The sequence below is a fragment of the Oryctolagus cuniculus genome, chromosome 6, assembly GCF_051225735.1.
Source record: "Oryctolagus cuniculus isolate XC-2025 breed Fujian yellow rabbit chromosome 6, ASM5122573v1, whole genome shotgun sequence".
Lineage (NCBI taxonomy): Eukaryota > Metazoa > Chordata > Mammalia > Lagomorpha > Leporidae > Oryctolagus > Oryctolagus cuniculus.
In genome coordinates this window covers 63,392,562-63,412,073 of record NC_142872.1, presented here as the reverse complement: position 1 = coordinate 63,412,073, position 19,512 = coordinate 63,392,562, and the positions used below count along the sequence as shown (strand labels likewise).

Sequence of the window (19,512 nt, the reverse complement as noted above, 5' to 3'; positions counted from 1 at the left end):
ACTCCCCAAATGCCTGTGATGGCTAGGGCTAGGCTGAGCTGGGCTGGGCTTTGATGGCCAGGGCTGGGCTGGGCTGGGCTGGGGTGAAGCCAGGAGCCAGGAACTCAATATAGATCTTCCACTTGAGAGTCAGGAACCCAATGACTTGAGCCATCACCCAGCCTCCCAGGGCCTACATTAGCAGGAAGCTGGAGTCCAGAGCCAGAGGTAGATATTGAACCCAGGCACTCCAGTGTGGGATGTGGGCCTCTTAGGCCAAATGCCCACTCCAGCTTTCTAGATCTTTCCCACCAAAATAAACTTGTATCTTAGCTTCATTTTCCGTGTAGTTTTTGAAGTACCTTCGTATACTGTTCAGTTAGCACAGTCCTGATTTTTTTTTTCCCTCAGAATTGACGGTATTTAAAAAAATAAGAGCTTCCCACAAAAGCCTGGGTTGAGGAGGCGGAGACCACGGCAGCGACTGCCTCAGCCTGCAGGGACCCTGGAAAGCACTGGCCCCAGGCCTGCTCCCAGACCCCTGGCTCGCCTTCAGTTCCTATCTTCCCTGAGCATGGTGCTCTCTTCCCCTTTGATTCTGGGCACTCGGGGACACCCTGTCATCCTCTTTCCTGTCCGAGTGTGGCACCAGTGGCTTCTGTGACTTGTTAATACACTTGAACTCACACGCAACCCCTGTCACAGGCTGGCCCAGGCTGCCTTGTCCTGCCCTCTGCTCCTTCCTCCCCCATCTGCTGGAGCCACTGGCTCGTCCTTTGTCTGCACGGACTTGTCAGGAGCCAGAGGCCTTGGATCTGCTCCAGTCGCCCCTGGGGACAGCTCCAAACGTACTCCCCACTGGCCAGGCTGCCCTCCTGGCCCCTGGGCGCTCAGTTCAATGGGCAGGCGGTGGGACACCTCCCCAGCTTGGGGCCTCCTTTGCACTCCCCAGGGTAAAGCTTGCTCAGAAGTTTCTGAGGCAGGGAGAAAGCTCTGCTTCTGGGCCTGGTGTGGGCTCCAGAGCCAGGGACCCCCTTGCAGTGTCTCTGCCAGGCAAGCTCTTCCCTCTACCTTTTTACCTTGTGTACATCTTGGTTGCGGTATTACTCACTGCACACTCAACAGAGTAGCAGATTCCTCTTTTAACCCTGAATACGGATATTTTCAAAGGGAGTGTAAGATCCTTCTCATACACAGGAAACCAGTACGGAGGCTCCTTCACTTACGATGTACTTAGGTCCCAATGCGTTGGAGATAGCATACGTGGAAAGTGCATTGGATGCCCCTAGCCCGCCGTGCACCCTAGCTCGGAGCACAGCACCCCAGGGAGCTGATGGGGAGTTGGGCTTGCTGCTGCCCGGCACCACCAGAGAGGCACCCAGAGCACCAGCCTGGGAAAGGTCAAGTCCAACACCCCGGACAGTGCCTGCTGAGTTAGAATCACCTTTGCACCACTGTGAAGTCAAAACACTTTCAAGCAGAACCATTACTAAAGTTAGTGTTTTCTGCATCGTGCTCTTAACTGGAAGACAATGGTTAAAAAATGAATACAAGGGAAATAAATCATTGTCACTTGATTCTAGCTAGATACTGTGGCCAGCTGAAGGTTGGGGCTCTTAGCTGAGAAGGGGATGTTATGGAAATGCTTGCCTGTACATGGGACTTTCTCCTTGATGAAGTCAGCTGAAAAGGAAATACCTCTCTCCCTGTAGTAGTTAACCTGTGCCTGACAACTGTCTCACGGGCCACTCACGGCTGATCCCAGAGCCCCAACACAACGCCATGTTCTGGGCTATCCGGGCCTGAGCACCTGCCTTGTCCAAGTGGATAAAGTTGATATTAGATCTGACTATCTCAGGGAGTTCAAATGAACAGATGGATCCAAGCACGAATCTGGAGCGACAAACACTGGGATTGGTGTTTTCCATGGATGGTCTCAGTGCTTCTCTCATCACCACCATCTCCATGGTTCCTGCCCTATCAATACTACTCATTTACTGAGTGTATCTTTTAAAACTGATTTGCCTTTAAAAGAGGTGCACAATTTTATTTTCAAAGGAAATGCTGTATTATCCTCAATAAATCACGGAGTTTGGTGTGCTGGTTATTTATTTCTAACATGCATCAATTGCGAGCTATTACGATAATAAATATTCATCTGTATACCACTTAAAACGATCTCACAGAGCATCTGCCACACACGTGCTAGCCTCTGGGAAATCCTGCAGCATCGTAGCTAAGGCTCTCGCCCCTTGGGGGAATGAAGTCCCACAAGTGGAATGGGGTGGGGCTGCGGTGTGAATCCAGCAGCATCTCCACAGGCCTAGGCTCTGTCAATTCCAGGACTTTCCAAAGGCATTAAAAAACAAAAAGCCGATGAGGCTGGCTGTGGCGTAGTAGGCTAAGCCTCTGCCTGAGGCACCAGCATACCATATGGACACTGGTTCATGTCCCAGCTGCTCCTCTTCTGATCCAGCTCTCTGCTAATGGTCTCGGAAAGCAGTAGAAGATGGCTCAAGTTCTTGGGCTCCTACACCTGTGTGGGAGACCTGGAAGAAGCTCCTGGCTCCTGGCTTCAGATCGACCCAGCTCCGGCCAATGTGGCCATCTGGGGAGTGAACCAGCAGATGGAAGATTTTTCTCTCTGTCTCTCCTTCTGTCTATAACTCTGCCTCTCAAATAAATTTTTTTTTAAATCGAGAGAATCATAAATGAAAAAGAAGTGTATCTGGAAATACAGTATATGAGAGAGAAAAGCAGAACTTTGTGATTGAAATGGGGCTGGGGGTGGTGGTATTTGGATCTTCTCTTTGGGACACTCCTCCCCCTTCTGTAATGGCCCTTGCGAACCCTTCCTGGGACCCCAGGACTCTGAGGAAGGTGATTCTGCACCAACCCTGAACCACCTGCCCCTTGCTTCCATTTAGTCCAAACTTCCCCATCAGCCAGACTCCTGAGGGGCACCTGTTGGGTCTCTGCTCCCCTCTCATGCTGAGCATCTCCGCCCTGGACCTTGGCCATCATGAGATCGTGAAATTTTCCATCTTGAAATCTTCCACTGGCTTTCTAAGTCTTGCTCCGACTCAATTACTCATTCATCAAACACTGATGCCTAACCTGCTCCCAGATTTTTAAAGACACAAAGCTGGAGTGAGAGGAACAGAATGTTTCCTTTGATTACTCCCAGGGTAATGCAGGAGTCAGTCACAGCCATGGCCAAGTGCAAGAACAGCTCCCGCTCACCTGGAGTTCTCCCTCTCTCGGTTCCTACCTTTCTAGGGTGCCTGGTTGCATTCTATGATGGGACCAGCCCCAGAACCCCAGCACAGTGTGGGCTGCCAGAGCTCTTGCTGGATTCCCCAGTGCATTTCCTAGGTCACTATTTGCTGTGGTTTGGATATTGGTTTGGGTGTCCCCCAAGAGCCCATGCATTAAATGTTTGGTCCCCAAAGTCTTAATGGTAATAGGAGGAGGAAACTTGATTCAATAACCATGTTTAGAGGCAGGGACTTGGGAAGGTGATTTGATTGGATCAGGTTGTTAGGGTGGACTTGTGAGGACAGACATAGATGGACAGTGATTGCTCTCTCCAACCATGTGGTGCTCTCCACAGCCTCAGGGCTCTCCTGGCACAAACATCATCACCAGAGGTAGAACCAGTGGAGCTGCCTGATCTTGGACTGTGAGCCTCCAAAACTGGGAACCGGAATGAACCTTTTATCCCCATAAAGTTAGTTTGTCTCAGGTATTTGGCTGTGGTTGTGAAACCCGACTAACACACTCTTCCTTCAGCAACACTGCCTGAGTTGAGTCTGGAGTTGCAACCACATCCCACTCAGACCTCCAGATCCTCACTCCAGCAGCCAGGGCAGTTCACCATGACCCAGCCTCGGAAAGGAGAAGCTCTGCTTGGCTCACAGCCCGAGCCTGACTCCTCCCCTCACTGCTGAGTCTATTTGGCTCCCTCACCCAGAGGCCATCCTCCCACGGAGGCAGGTACCCCCACAGGTCCTTGTATGCCAGCAACGGTGCAATGGGATGCCTTAAAAATACAGCTAGGTCCTGGAAGAGTTCCAATTAGCTGGAAAGATTCCTAAGGAACATTCAGCCTTGCAGCACTCCCTCGCCAAGCCAAGACTGCTACCCTTTTCTCTCAGTCCTGGCCATGGTTTGGTCTTCTTTGAGATGCCACCATCTTTGGAAGGCTGTGAAGTATCCCCAGAACATCATCCTTTGGGTCTCTCCTGTGCTATGAGGATCAGATCTTAGCTAAATTCAGGAAGCTTCTCTCTTGGTAGGCTCAAGAGTTGGGTTCTTTAGAAAACTCAAAACTACTCCAGTGAATGCAAGCCAAGGCGACTTGGGTCTACTCTGTTTAAGTCAAGCCAAGTCAGTCAACTGAAGTGAAGACAGATCCAACTCCACCCAACCCAGTGCATACTTACTGTGGCCCTCTCCACCTGTTCTATACCAGCCAGATGCAGGCTCGAGTTGGGGGAAGGTTAGCATCTAACGACAGACAAGACACACTCTGGGCTCTCAAGGAGTTTTTTCTTTTAAACCTAGACTCCAGACTTTTCCTTGAGCTTAGGGAACAAGCCTCTTGCACTTGGGGTGGAGAGTCTTCTTTGCTGGTTTGAGACAGCCCAACCAGCAGCCCAGGTCCTGGAGTGTACTTCCCAAGGCTCCTCAAACCATCTTCCTCCTGGAGAGGTCTGACTTCGGGTCACACTTCAGATTTAGTTCATGTGGGTCCCAAGCCACTCATTCACTCAGTTGCTCACTTATTCACAAACCTGCATTTACGCATTTATTACACCTACTACGTGTCAGCCACCTTGCACATATTTCGTTTAATTCTCACAGGATATGGAACCACCTAAGTGGCTAGAATTTAACCCAGTCCTAATTCCAAAGCCTGTGAGCTTTGAATCTCCCTCTCCTGTCTCTGAGAACAATTGCATAGGATCTTCATCATGAAGGGTAGACATCACTGAACATTTGAAACATTCTCTACAGCAAGAAAGAGTGGGTTAATGAATATATTATGTAAAGGACAAATCCCACCTGACTAGTTTATTAGGATTCTTTGAACAATAAACTATACAGGGAGATAAAGGGTAACTTGCACAAAAAAAAACCTTTGTCAAGATTCTATCCCAAAGCCTATTAATAAAATCGATTCATGATAGAATTGGGCAGAGGTGGGTGGTGAGTGGGAGGGAGTCTATTTTTGCATGGATAGAGAACTGGCTTCAAGACAAGAAAGAGAGGGTGGAGATAAATGGGCGATTTTTCAAATGGAGAATCAGGGTTCCCCAGGAATTGGTGCTGAGTTTGGTTTTATGTAACTCCCAATACACAGTGCACTGAGCAACCCTGCCCAGAGCAGGAGAGCACAAAACAAGAGGATCTCAGCTCCTGTCGTGAGGATCCTACGGAACTAAGTGCTCAGTGACAGCTCCAAAGAGGGCGGGAAGCTCCGCAGGGAGCCCAAATGCTGGGGTGTGTGTGGGGGGGGGGGAGCAGAAGCCCGTGCCTGGGGCAGGGAAGAACCTCAAATAATCCTGAGAAGGCCTGAGGTGCAGCACCAGCCCTGTTGCCCATTCTCTGTGAGGCACTGGGCGAGCTCTTTGCCCTCTCTGGGTGTCGGTTTTCTCCCTTACACAATGAAAGAGTTGGATGAGCTGCATGGGTGTTGTGTCCCGGATGGTTGGCAATGACTTGAAATAGACACTGTTCACGAGAAATTCTCTTTTTCCTGTGGCAAAAATATCTCCTTGTGATGGGGGACCCTCTCTCTCTCTCTCTCTCTCTCTCTCTTCCCTCTCTCTCATTTGTGAACACTTAAGATGAGGCAGACAGCCATGAGGTCTGTGGTGCTGGGGCTCAGAGCCCAGCCTGGAATCCCTCAGTGACATTCGCTGCAAATGACTCAGCAGCATAAATAGCTCCCATCTGGATGAGCAAGGCTAGCTATAGCGATCGAGCGATCTCTACATCCACACACACTCGCTCTGTGCAAATATGTGGCTCACTGTGTGCTAAATACGAGGTGGCCTGGAGACGTGCCTCCTCTTAAAAGACTATTTGGTATGAAACTCAAGACTGTTTATTTAAAGAAACAAGTTTACAACTATGCTCACTGGATTACTGGAGTGGGTGGTGGAGAGCAGGCGATGTGGATGGAGGGACGCTGGGCATGAGCCAAGCCTGGCCAGCCACCTGGAGGGGGACCTGGGGGTGACTGCTCTGCCACGGGTCCTGTTCTCAGGAGGAGGGACTAATGGATGCCACACACAAGCCTTGAGACCCTGAGGTGGGGGTGGGGTTGAGTTTGCTTATTAATACAGGAAGGCAAGGGTTCAAGAAGAAACAACGCAGGACCTGAGGTGACAGAAGAACCAGGGTCCAGCTCATTCCACCTTGCCATTGATTTGGGGGCAGTTCCTTAGTTCACTCATTCATTCATCAAACACGAACTGAGCACATACAATGTGCCTAGGCCACGGGCTACACACAAGAAACAGCAGGTCAGAATTCGTCAGCCTTAGCCACCACCTGCCAGTCTCAAGTTTTTAGGCAAATTCTTTCTCCCCTCTGAACTCCAGTTTCAGCATCTGTAGACTGGGGAGCATTGAATAAGACAATGTGCATTGGAAACAGCTGGGACGAGGTGCACCTGCACCCTTCCATCACACAGCCCGACTGCCCCATCTCATTGCAACTTCGGAGCGCTCTTGGCAAGCTCAGAGGGAAAAATGTCATCACGCTGAACACCCTGAACACCGCCCATGGATGAGACCCTGGGCAGTACCCTTACCTTTGCTTGCTGGCTGAGCTGAGATACCGGCGTCTCCAGTCACTGAGCAGAGCAGGTGGGCATGTCAGAGACACACAGCTTCCTGGAGGAAGAGAGAGTATGCTGAAGGTGAGGAGCCAGCTTGTGGGATGCTGGCTTCCTCAATGGGCACAGAACCCAGTCCCATGGCGGGCATGTCCTTCCCTCGCACTCGGTCCCAACTGCTTCTCTTGGCTCCAGCAGAAGGCTAGGTGGGACAGGGTGCTGCCTGGCCTCAGGCCCAGCTCTGGGCTCCATTTCCCCTAACCTGTAGGGGTTCCCCTCTTACTCACTTGTCCAGGCAATGCTTAGATTATACCACTGGCCATGCTGTTTTCTGCCTTCAGGGCGACTTCTGGTGGGTGTCAACGGACAGGATTTGTTGTCAGTGGTATCTGCCTTTGGGAACATCTATACAGCTTCTGAGCCTCGGTTTCTTAATCTGTAAAATGGGGCTTCTACTAGCACCAACTGCATACCTTATGAGCTCCGGTTGTGCATGGCTTATTGTTGCTGCTGTTGTTAGCTGAGAACATGTGGGTGGAGCTATCCGTTCGGTAGTAGCCCTGCAAATTTTAGTCCCTCCCTCTGCATGACTCTAGGGGACACCAGGCATTCTTTACGAGGCCTGGGTTGGCTCTTCCACGACTGTGTTTCCACAAGGCCTGAGAGGACGTAGGTCCCCCGTGGCTGGGCCTTGCTCCATGGTGGGCCAGATCTGCTTCCACTCATCTGGGATGAGGGAGGCTGACGTCTGTCCCCACCGCATGTGTGAGAATCCAGAGGCAGAGAGCAGAGTGAGCTGCTCGCTGCGGGCTGGGATCGGAACCCGGCGTCTTCACTCTCTTGTCTGCTGCAGCAGGAAGGGCTTCCTGTGGCTGGGTGCCCGCCAGGGCCTGAGAGCTGTGCCTGCCCCCGCCCCGACACAACCTGCCACTGCCTCCCCCAACTGCCGACCGCCGCAGGGCCCACCCACAGCGGCTCCAGGAAGCTCATAAGACTGTCTCAGTTAGAGGTAGGCATTGGGGTTTGGGAAAAGCACAAGTTTGCCCAGCCCACAGAGGCAGTCCTGGGTGAAGCAGGGACCCCCACAGAGACCAGCAGACCCCGGGCGCCTTATGTTAATGGAAGGCTTCAGGGATTGCCCAGGGTAACAAAGCTCTCTGGCCCCTTGGCCTCAGCCACAGGACTCCGTGGCCCTGCCACCCCCTAATGTCACCCCCACATCCCAATCCCACTGCTAGAACAGGGCCCGCCTGTTCCCCAGAGCCTGACACTTAGCAGGGCTTCATAAGTGCCTGTTGGAGTGAATGAATGAATGAGAGACTAAGTGGGTGAACCCCTGGGCCAGCCCTTGCTCTGAATGTCGGTGACACAGCAGTGCACAGGGAAGGCACAAACCCCGCTCCCAGGGAGCTGGCAGTATTGGGATTTCCAGCGGCAGCTGCAAGTGAAAACAGGGCAGCTGTTTTTCCAAGTGGCCGGGGGGGGGGGGGGGGCAGATTTTCTGCCCTCAGGCACAGCCTCCTGTGTGCAGGGTGAGGAGGCTTTGCTTTTAAGAAAGCAAAGAAAGACAGTGTTTAATGTCAGCCGACTGTGGAGCCCCAAACAGCTGGCACAGTGTCTGGTGCACAGTAGATGCTTGGGGAACTTTGATTGAATGAATGAAGGTGGGCACAGGGTGTCAGGAAGACCTAGGTCTTGGGGCTTGTGGGCGCCATGAGTGTCAGATCACAAGAGGGGCTTCACTCTTCCTGGGGCTGTCACCCACCAGTCGCCCTCCCTGTGCAGGTGAGGGGCCGATTCCAGTGCATCTACTGTGCACCAAGTCTTTCACGTCCATAGCCTCCAGCTTCCCATTAACCTGTCAAGGCCAATGTCACAACTCCCATCACACAGAGTATGCAAGGAGGCCCAGAGAGGCCTTTGTCTTGCATCTTTGGAAGCCAGGCCTCTTGTCTTATCCTAAGAATGAGATGGGAAAAAAACTCCTAGCTTACTGGAGGACGCCAGTACAAAAGCAGGTGGTCAGAGCGCAATGCGACACCCTCTTGAACTGAGGTTCGTCCAAGTGCCACCCTCTGCCGGGAGCAGCAAGGAGGGCTCCCCTGAGAGGTGAGGCAGCAGCTGAGACATGGAGGAGGCCGAGGGGACGGTGCAGCAGGAAGGGTTTTCCAGGTAGAAGGAACAACATCGACAAAGGCACAGAGATCTACTCAGGGGACCTGGACAAGTGAGGCTTGGCTGCAGCCTTGGGTCAAAAGAGATGACAGGCTGTCGGGGCCATGTTCTGAGGGGCCTTGGAGGAGCCTGGATGCACCCCGGGGGATACAGGAGCCAGGAGGGATTCCCCTGGGGGTCCTGGGGGGAGTGGGCAGGAGAACGGGAGCCTGCCATCCTCTTTTCAGGCTGAGGGCAGGGAAAGGCGCTAAGGCAGTGGCTCAAGAATGGCAAAGATGGGAGGCGTCAATGGCAGGACTTGGTGTTGTTGCAGGGTGGAACTGGGGAGAAAGTGAGCCAGCCTCCAGGACGGGGTGGAGCGGTGACATGGCGGGGGGCGGGGAGGTTTGCATGCCCTGCCCCGTGGAGCTGGAGATGCTCTCCCAACCCCCAAGAAAATCACAGTGGCAGATTCTGGTCCCTGCCTGAGCCCTGGCCCCAGCAAAGTCTCTTTGGCCATCTGGATGCTCCCAAACGCTGTCCCAGCAACGCTGCAGCCCTCACCTTGGTCATGCCAACTTCCATCCCCTCTGCTCCTGATTGGCTGGAGTGGAGGCGCATCCGGGATGTCTCCTGACCATTCCCCCTGTCCAAGGAGCTGGCCAGACAGGGGAGGAAGGGGGGCCTGTGTCCCTAGAAGGAGTCTGGGCGGGCCGCCTTGCCAGCTGCATTCTGTCTGGGACACCCCGGACGAGCGAGCTGCTGGCCTTCTGTTGGCTTTAGCTGTTCTCCCTTCTGTCAAGTAGGGAGGTTGCACGACGCCACTTCTGAGTGTCTAATATCGTCTTTGTCGGGTTTCGATCTTTTCCATGGTTATTCGTTGGATAATTTGTTGCTGACACAGATTTTAGCATCAAACTCCAGGAACTCCAATCCTGGTTAACTTGGCCAATTCATTTCACCCCTGAGTCTAGATTTTTTTGTATTTATAAAATGGTTTTATTTCATGCTGTCTTACCTACAGGGTTCTGAAACTCAGTTGAAAGGGTATAAAGTAAAGGTGCTTTATAAATGGCAAACAGCTATACAAGTGTTCTCATTTCATTTCACTGAGCTGCCACGGTCAGCAAAACCAGCAGGCATTTTTTATTGAGCAATTACTACATGCCACACCTTGTGCTGAGCGGTTTCCCTGTGTGAACTCAGTTTCGCTTCACAGCAAACACGTTACCTGTCATCGTTACTCTCCCATTGTACAGATGCAGATGCACAAAGTGCAGGACCCACATGGTTAAGTACACAGAGGGCTTGGTCAGGCTCCCTGGCTTCAAAATTGAGTACCTAAAGAGGTGTCCATCTCAAGCGCTCATCTCTCCAGCTGGGAGTTTCCTCTTGCCTGAAGTCAAGAATCTCACTGAGGGTTTGGTTTAATGAGCGTCGTTTCTGTGCCAAGAATTAACCAGCTTCCCAGGCTCTCACAGTGTGCCAATCACCTGGCAGGGGGCAGCGAGGGGGTGGGGAAGGTCTTCCAACAGGGCAGATTCTGACTCAGCAGGTCCGGCATGCAGCCGAGAGTCTGCGTTTCTGATACACTGCCGTCCGCTCCACTGCTGATGCTGTGGGAGTAGCCGGGTGCTAGAGGGCTCCTACATAATTTATTGAATCCTGGGGTCGAGGTTTTATTAGCTCTGGATTTGCAGAGGAGAAACTGAGGCTGGAGAGGCAGTGCCCCTGGTGCCTGGGATTGGTCCTGGCATCACTTCCTCACTGTGTGGTCTCTGCTCTGGGCTCCTGTCCCCACTACTAAGGCAGACAGAGGTCTCTGAGGCTCTTTAAGGACTGTGTTTTCCTCTCGGTTCATTGTGAGCCCACCGACTTGTGGGAACAGAGCCCGACCCCAGGGGGCTGTCGCTGTAGTTGAGAAAAGGTTACCAGGTACAGCATGAGGCCTTGCTAATGCGTGAATCCCTCTACTTGATTTCTTTGCATGAATCCTGGCTTTTTTTTTTTGTACCCTGTCCTTATTCATAATTTTGATATGCTTTATTCATCATGAACATTTTGTCCTAAATTAAAACATTATTTATCTCGGAGACTGAGTTTTCTAAGCACTCCCTTAAATTGTGCACCCGAAGCAGGTGCCACTCTTACAGGGATCACCCTGGTCTGGCCTATGCTAAGTCTTCTCTCTCTGCAACCAGCAAGGCACCCAGCCCCCCACCCCCACCCTGCAGCGCCCCCCACAGCCAGCTGGCCGGTGGATTTACTTGGTAGCAGGTGAGTCCTGCAGGTGCATCACTTGGCCTGCCCCTGGCTGACCTGCTCTGGTGCGGATTGTGGGCCCGAAGGAAAGTCCAGGGGATCCCTCTGACTCGGGTTTCATCCCGTCTGGCCCCTTCCTGCATGGACAATTGAAGGAAGTGGCTTTGTCACCTTTCAGATCATGCTGTTTTTCTCCCCTACAAATAGACTCTGCCTAGCCTTCAAGGCCCAGCCTGATGTGGCGCCTGCAACCTCTGTGCCCTCATCATTTGCCAGTCCCCGCCCTGTTCTCACTTGGTTTTTGTCTCACCCAACTTATTGGGCTTTTTCCTGCCCCAAGACCTCTGCACGTTCTGTTCCTTTTATCTGGATGCTTGTCCCCTGGGTGGCTTCTTCTCATCATTCATCTTCAGTAATCTTCCCTTGGAGTCTCCCCAGCCACCTTATTTCAACTGCCTGCATTCTGCCTGGCACGCCCGCCTGTTTGAGTCCCCTCCTAGCGCAGGTATGACGCGGTGGAATTATCTGATGTGTTTACTTGCTTGTTTTCTGTCTCCTCACAGGAACCTGAGCTCTGTGAACACACGGCCCCTGTCTGTGCGATTCGCCGCTGCCTCTCCAGCTCCTAAACCAGATGGCCTGTAGCAGGTACTCAATGAGCCGTTCTCTGGGCTTCAGTTTCCACATTTGGGAAGTGGGGTGACAACCCCCGCTCCGAGGGTCATTGTCAGAACTGAAAGCACTTTTGCTGCACACAGCCTGTCAATCGAGCGAGTGCCCCCGGGGCTGGGGGTTGGGGGTGGGGCGGTAGTATACTCTCACTTTACAGATGATGAACTTGAAACTCAGAGAAATGATGGGATTTGCCCAAGTTCACCAGCTGGGCAGTGCCAGGGCTGGGACTGTGTCCTGTTGGAGAAGCGTCTGGCCCCAGGCTCTGCTCCGAGTAGGCGTTTGGCGATGTCAGAGTGGGGCTGAGTTCCTCCCAGTCTCTTGCCATCTGCTACTTGAACTGCAGAGACCCTACTGGCCCGCCTGGCTGTCATAGCTCTCCAAGTCACAGACAGGAATTCTAATGGCTGCTTTTTTTTTTTTAATTTTTTTTTTTGTGTGTGTGGAATACAAAGACCTGCCTCTTGCAAATACGGAGCTACATTTTCTCCGCACTGGCAATTACCACGCGGATGTCTGGGGAACAGTCTTCATCTTCCAGGCACTTTACCAGGATTAACTTCTGAACCCTAGGCAGCCAGGCTTGCTGTGGGTTGAGGGGCTGCCTGGGGTGGGGGTGGGCACTGATGTCTCTTGTTATAGGAGAGAACCTGGGGTTTGGAGGGGCTTGAGAATCCCCCAAGCTGGAGTCAACACCTCGAGGAGTTCAGTTTCCTTGAATTTGTTCATTTTCCACTGTGCAAATGCTCTGACCTTCTCAAGGATTCAAGGCTCCTGACATTTCTCATCCCCTTTGGCCATTGATTCCGCAACATATTGAACAAATATTTACTGAGAATATTCTGGGTGCTTTTCGAGATTCTGAGGATGCAGTGACAGAAGCAAATGCACTCTGCCCTTGGCCTCAGACAAATAACAGAGAGTCCTGCTGTGTGACTGCGGGCCAGTCCCCTCCCCTCTCTGGGCCTTCCGGGTTTTATCTTATTCTGCACCCTAAATCCCCTGCTTAGCAACCTTTGAAGATTCTCTCACTGCTTACGGAGCAAGATGGGCATCTCCGCCGGGACCCAAAGCCACTGAGCGTCAGGTTTCAGCGTTTGCTCCCTGCTGTCTCATACCATTTCTATTCAGCAAGGCTCACATACAGCACTTCCTTAGTGCTGGGACTGTCAGAGTGCTTCTCAAATTTTCACTTTTTAGTCTCCACTCAAATCCTTTAAAATAAGGATTTGGCTTCTCCTCGGCTTAAGGAAGTAGACATTGAGGCCCACAGAAGTACAAAACTTGCCTAAACACACACACACAACTACTAAATGGCAGAGCCGGGATTTGAACCTGGGCAACCTGCCTCCTGGACCATGGAATCCAGTGTGACTATACACTGCCTTTTGCCTACCTATGCTCTAGCCCTGCTACTCTCATTTGCTGGGTACAATTCAACATCCATCGCCCAACTCCACAAAGTCTTCCCTGATGCCTCCCAGGCTGAATTCACTCCTGTCTCTGTATTCCCACAAGGCCTTGCCCTCCCTACCCCAGTGGCAACCTCACATCGGGGCTCGGCCATTCTTGTCTGTGCTGAGCACATTGAGGTGGGGGGGGGGGGAGGTCGTGTCTCCATCTCCCTTGTCTCCTCTGTGCCCAGTCCAGAAGCTTCTGTCATCCATTCTCCACGTAGCAACGACAGCACGCTTTAAAAACCCAGACCAGTTTTTAGCACTGCTTGCTTCCAACCATCCAGCGACAATCCATGATATTTTGGATAGAATCCCAAGGCTGGCCATGGCCGAGAAGGTTCTGCCTGATCCACTGGCGGCTCGCTCCCTGCCCTCACCTGCTGCGCTCTCCCCTTGATCACTGTGCTCCAGCCACACTGGCCCCCTGCCCGTCCCCCCAGAACAGTGCAGGCTCACATTAGGGCCTCTGCTAGAGCTATTTCCTCTGCCTGCACTGTTCGGCCCCACATCCGCACATGGACCAACTTTCCTTGTGACTTGGGCCTCCGTGCCGGGTCACCATTTCCAACAGGCCTCCCTGGTCTGTGTGTCAGCCTTAGTGTTTTCATGTTTACTTTGTAATTGTTATTGATGATTGTATCCACGCCGTAAGCCCCAGAGGACAGGCACCAGAGGTGTCTTGTTCTGCTGTATCACCAGCCCCTGGAGCGGAGCCTGGCTCAGAGCAGCCGTTCACTGAATAACCATCTCGAAGGAAGAGTGGATGCTCACCAGGTGCCCCTTGGGATCCTGTATATTGCAATACAACTAGGCCCGGGTAATATAATACATCTAAATCGGTCTCATTCCAGGCTAATAGCCAGGACAATTTCACAAGCTGAAGTTCACTATCTTTATCACCTTCCTTTGTCTTGCCTGCAGTCACACTCCCAGAAGTAAGTCAATTTTATTGGCTGTTCTCTTCACCAGGGCTGCTGAGAGCTCCTTGCATGCGTGCGCGCGCGTGTCTCAGGAGGCGGGGGAGCTTGTGAGACCCTGCCCTCCCCAGTGTTGCAGGCACTTCCCTGAAAAGTCAAAATGCTGATTGGTGTAGTCAGAGCTCCAGAGCCCGATCGGGGCACCCAGACCTATCACGGCTGTCACATTTCATCAGGAACTGGAGAGCCTGTGTGCTCCAAAAAGGCACAAGAGCTCTGAGATCTGCCAGGGCCTGGGCCAAACGCTACTCATTTAACACCCCCAGAGGAGCTGCAGTCTGCAGCCGAGAGGGATGTGCAGCCAAAGTCAGGGCCAGTGGGGGAAAAGGAGGCTTCACAAGCACTCGGCAGGACTGTCAAAAACCCACCGAAATGAGGCCCCAGAGTCTGCCTGCAGAGCCTTTGCTAATAAGGAGCAAGAGGGCCAGCCGAGAGGTCACACAGTAACCGGAAGGTGCTGGCAGGAGCACCTGACTTTGAAAGTGTACGGAAGGACACGTCGTCAAAGAGTTTTCAAGCCCCATGGTCATACATTGTCAACCTCTTGAGAACCAGGAAGGACTCGTCCTGCCTCACATCCCCTACCTCCTTCTGGGCTCTTGGAGCTGCGAAAGGATGTGGTGTCCACAGTCTATGGGCTCAGCAACCATTGGGTCTAAGCTGGCAGGTGGAATGGTGAACTCTGGATCACAAGTTCAAAGACCATGGCTGTGGTCTCAACCCTGTGGGACCTGGGGTAAATTTTACCCCATCTCTCTTGCTCTTGTCTTCCCCATCTGTAAAACCTGGTGGGATGACTCCCAAGTCAGTCATTTCTGTAACTCCCAGCCTTCTACCCCGATGAGCTCCTGACTCACACGACTTTGGGAAGAGCCTACTTCTTCTTGATGGGGCCCTGTCTGTCTTTTGGTCACTCTGGCAAACAGTCACTGGCTGATGGCCCAGGGAGGTTGGTAGAAATCACTAACCTTGCCAAGGGTGGATGTACCCTTGTTTTTTCCAGAAGCAGCTTCTTCTAATTCATATACCCCACCCTCAAACCTTTCTGCTAAGAATGGGACAGTGCAGGCAGAAGTTATGACTTGAGTTCATGGCTTCCAAGGAGGCACAACACATTTGAATGGCAGAAGTTGTTAATGATGTTAGAAATTGCTCTGTGAGGGGCCGGTGCTATGGCATAGTAGGTAAAGCTACTGCATGCAACACTGGCATCCCCTATGAGTGCTAGTTCAAGTCCTGGATGCTCCACTTCCCATCCAGCTCCCTGCTAATGGCCTGGAAAAGCAGCAGAAGATGGCCCAAATGCTTGGGCTCCTGCCACCCACATGGGATACTCAAAAGAAGCTGCTTTCAAATAAATAAATAAATCTTAAAAAAAGAAATCATTCTGCATGGAATGATATGATGTCTTGAGTTTGCTTCAAAGTATGTATGTGTGTGTGCGTGCATGTGTGTGAGGAGGGACAGAGAGATGACATAAAATTGGTGCACTATTGAATACATGGGTTTTATTCTATTATACTTTCAATATTTCAAACCCCCCCTTTCTCCTGTCACTTCGCAGTCCCTGTCCTGAGGACCCTCCGGCTCAGTGGCATCACCCTCGTGGCTGTGATTCACACCTCTAAGCCTTTGCACACAGCTCCATCTGTCTGGGGGCCTTTTCCTCCATTCCACAGTTTGTCACTCCTCCTCGGAGATCCTGCAGCCTCGTGTACTTGCCTCGACACTTCTCACACCATATTACAACCGTGGTTTTTTTCTGCTTCCTCTGCTGATCTCTGTCATCCTTGGGACACTGCTCTGTCCCCTCAGTGCACAGCCAGGTTCTCAGCATGTTTACAGAAAGAATAACTACAGCAACGGGTACACAGCAATGGGTAGTACCGGTTTGGGGAGCTGGTGTGTGCCAGGTGTGCCAGGTTCTAAACTAAGCTTGTTATTTAGCCAGCCCACTAAATCCCCAGCACAAGTGGGTGTGATTATATCCTTTTTTATAATTATTATTTATTTGAAAAAGTTAGAGAGAGAGAGAGAGAGAGAAAGGTCTTCCATCCTCTGGTTCACTCCCCAGATGGCTGCAATGGCTGGAATTGAGTGGTCTAAAGCCAGGAGCCAGAAGCCTGGGTGCAGGGGCCCAAACACTCCTCCACTGCTCTCCCAGGCCTACCTGCAGGGAGCTGGATCGGAAGTGGAGCAGTTGGGACTTGAACCTGTGCCCACGTGTGATACCACAGCGCTGCAGGCTGGGGCTCTAACCCACTGCACCACAGCACCCACCCCATGTCTTTTCTCCTTAACAGCTCAAGATAGAGGTGGATTGCTCAAGGTCACACACTACTACAGCGACAGAACTGAGACTGGGCTCAGAATGGAAACCGCTTCGCTCTTCTTGTATCTGGGGTTTAAAAAGTCTTCTCTGTGAACGTTACACAACAGGCCTGGGTTTCGGGCCCAGCTGTGCTACTGAACCGCTGAGCGACCTTGGGCGGATCACCTCTGCCCCCTAGGCGCCGTCTCCCGGTGAGACTATCAGCCATCTCGAGGATCACATGATCCCAGGGCCCTCCCACCTCCAGCTCTGGGAGGGAAGGTTTCTCTTCCCCGTTTGGTTTCCGGCAGCCGAGCTGGCTTCCCAGTTCGGGAACCTCCCAGCTTCGCGTACCCGCTCAAACCTCTTGTCTTGCTAATTGCAGTCTCCCAAAGCTTAGTTGCGTTTGCAACCCGCTGCCCGGGTCACCCCTCCCCCACTTCCTTCCTTGCGGGCCGGGATTTCTCCGGAGGTGGAGGCGGAACTCTGGGCAAGTGGGGGTGGGGGAGCCTGTAGCTGCCCCACACGTTGGTGCGGCTTCCCCGCGGTTTCTCTGCGCCCTCCCCCCACGGAAACTCAGCCTCACACTTTCTAGGGATGTTCCGGGGACAGCCAGAGTCAGCGATCGCAGCTGCCAGCCAGCGGGCATCTATGTTAGGCTCTCGGAAGTCCCCGGTCCCGGCTCGGGTGGGGGAGGGGGTATGGGTGGGGGGTCTTCAGGAAACAGGCGGCGGTGCACTCCCTCCTGGGCAGGAGCTCAGAATAGGCCTGGCGCGCCCTACCGAGCCCGGGACCTTTGCAGCCGGGACCCGCCATTGCACCGCCAGGCCTTGGCGAATGGCAGAGCCAGGGAAGCGGGGCTGTAGCTAGGCCCCCTCTCTCCGGCTCGTCCCCGACCCCGCTCTGGGAGACACCGATATCCCCCAATGAGGCACCCACCAACTCCCCCTGGGAATGCAGGGGGCCATAGCCCCTCGCTTTGTCTGCCGCCAGGGGCCGGGACGCGGGCGGCTGGCAGAAGCTGTCCGCCGCCTCGGTGCTGACGCGGGGAGCGGAGCCCGCGGGGCTGAGCCGGGACCGACAGAGGCGCGGAGCTCGCCCGGCGACGCTGTCCGCCGGGGCGGTGCTGAACAGGGGAGGCCCCCGCCGGGGCACGGGCTCCGTCCCCGAAGTGGTGCTGAAGGGGAAGGGAGCCCGCGGCGCCCTCCGCCTCGCCCCGGAAGAACCGCCGGCGGCTGAGCGCTGCCGGGGCGGGGGAGAGGCCGGAGGGAGCCGCCTGCGGGGAGCGCCGCAGCGCGGGGCCCAAGGCGAGGGTCTCTGCAGCTAACCTACGCCGCCGGAGCAGGTGGCTGCCGGGCGCGAGAGCGAGCGCGCGTTCTACGAACCTGTTGGAGGCTGCAGCTCCTCCGCGGCCGACCAGGGCGCCCGGGACCGAGATGCTGGCGCGCCTCTGCCTCCCCCTCTTCCCCGGTTCCTCCGCCGAGGCGCTTCCTCCTGCCTGGGCTAGTACATGTGCAGGCGGGGGGCGCCAAGCCCCTCTTCCGCGCGCCCCGTCAGCCCAGCTGCAGGCACAGAACCGAGAGGCCTCCCCCAAGGGCAGACCCGCTCCCTGGGAGACCCGAGCTTCCTGAGCAAAGAGGCGGGGGCTGGCGGCGGCGGCGAGGAGAGAGGGCGCCAGCAGAGGTGGCTGTGAAATCAAGAGGGAGACGGGGGAGTTCCTCACACAGAGGTTCTGCCCTGAAGTTTGGGGACTTAGGGGGCCTGTGACTAGGACATTTCGCCTTGGAAATCTCCCCCCTCCCGTCTGTGACCAACCGCCAAATGTGGCTGTATACCTACCTGCCCTGTTGGAAACTCCACTTACCATCTAACTGCCTCCAGCACCTTATTTTTTTTAAAGATTTTTATTTATTGGTTTATTAGAAAGACTCTCTCTCTCTCTCTCTCTCTCTCTCTCTCTCTGTGTGTGTGTGTGTGAGAGAGAGAGAGATATATATCTCCCATCTGTGGATTCATGCCCCAAATGCCCACAATGGCAGGACTGGCCCAGGCCAAAGCCAGGAACAAGAACAGTATCTGGGTCTTCCACGTGGGTGACAGGGACCCATATACTTGGGCCATCATCTGAGACACATTTTACAGGGAGCTGGATCAGAAGGGGAGCAGCTGGGGCTCCAACCAATACTCGGATATGGGATATGGGTTGCTGGTGTCCCAGGCAGCAACTTACTGTGCCACAAGGCTGGCCTCAAGTACCTCATTCTTTTTTTTTTTTAATTAATTAGTTAATTTTTTTTACTTATTTGACAGGTAGAGTCAAACAGTGAGAGAGAGAGACAGAGAGAAAGGTCTTCCTTCCATTGGTTCACTCCCCAAATGGCCGCAAAGGCCAGAACAACGCCTATCTGAAGCCAGGAGCCAGGTGCTTCCTCCTGGTCTCCCATGCGGGTGGAATCACCTGGACCAATCACCTGGACCATCCTCCACTGCCCTCCACAGCAGAGAGCTGGACTGGAAGAGGAGCAGCCGGGACTAGAACCCGGCACCCATATGGAATGCTGGTGACGCAGGTGGAGGATTAGCCAAGTGAGCCACGGCACCGGCCCCAAGTACCTCATTCTTGTCCAGCATCAACCATGCCTCAGAGGAATCTTTCTAGATCACACACACACACACACACACCTTCTTTGCTGTGGCATTTTAGATCCTTCATCAGCAAGACATAGGCCCTCCTCTCCAGTGTGCCACCGTATGACCGAACAGGTTCACCCCTGTGTCTTAGCACCTGCTGCTCCCCTTGGCTGCAATAGTTTTCCCTTAAAGAAGGGGCTATCAAAGAAGGAGGTACCTTTC

At 53.4% G+C, this 19,512-nt stretch overlaps 1 protein-coding gene across 1 annotated transcript in view; it reads right to left on the bottom strand.

Annotated features, from left to right (window-relative positions):
• CPLX2 (complexin 2) overlaps positions 1 to 18,310 on the bottom strand; it is an 81,087-nt gene extending 62,777 nt beyond the window's left edge. The window contains exons 1-2 of the mRNA XM_051843633.3: positions 18,045 to 18,310; positions 6,803 to 6,884 (exon numbers count right to left, since the gene is read on the bottom strand). The gene's annotated coding sequence lies outside the window, so the exon portion shown is untranslated. The remainder of the gene's footprint in view (positions 1 to 6,802; positions 6,885 to 18,044) is intronic.
• Positions 18,311 to 19,512: the final 1,202 nt, after the last annotated feature.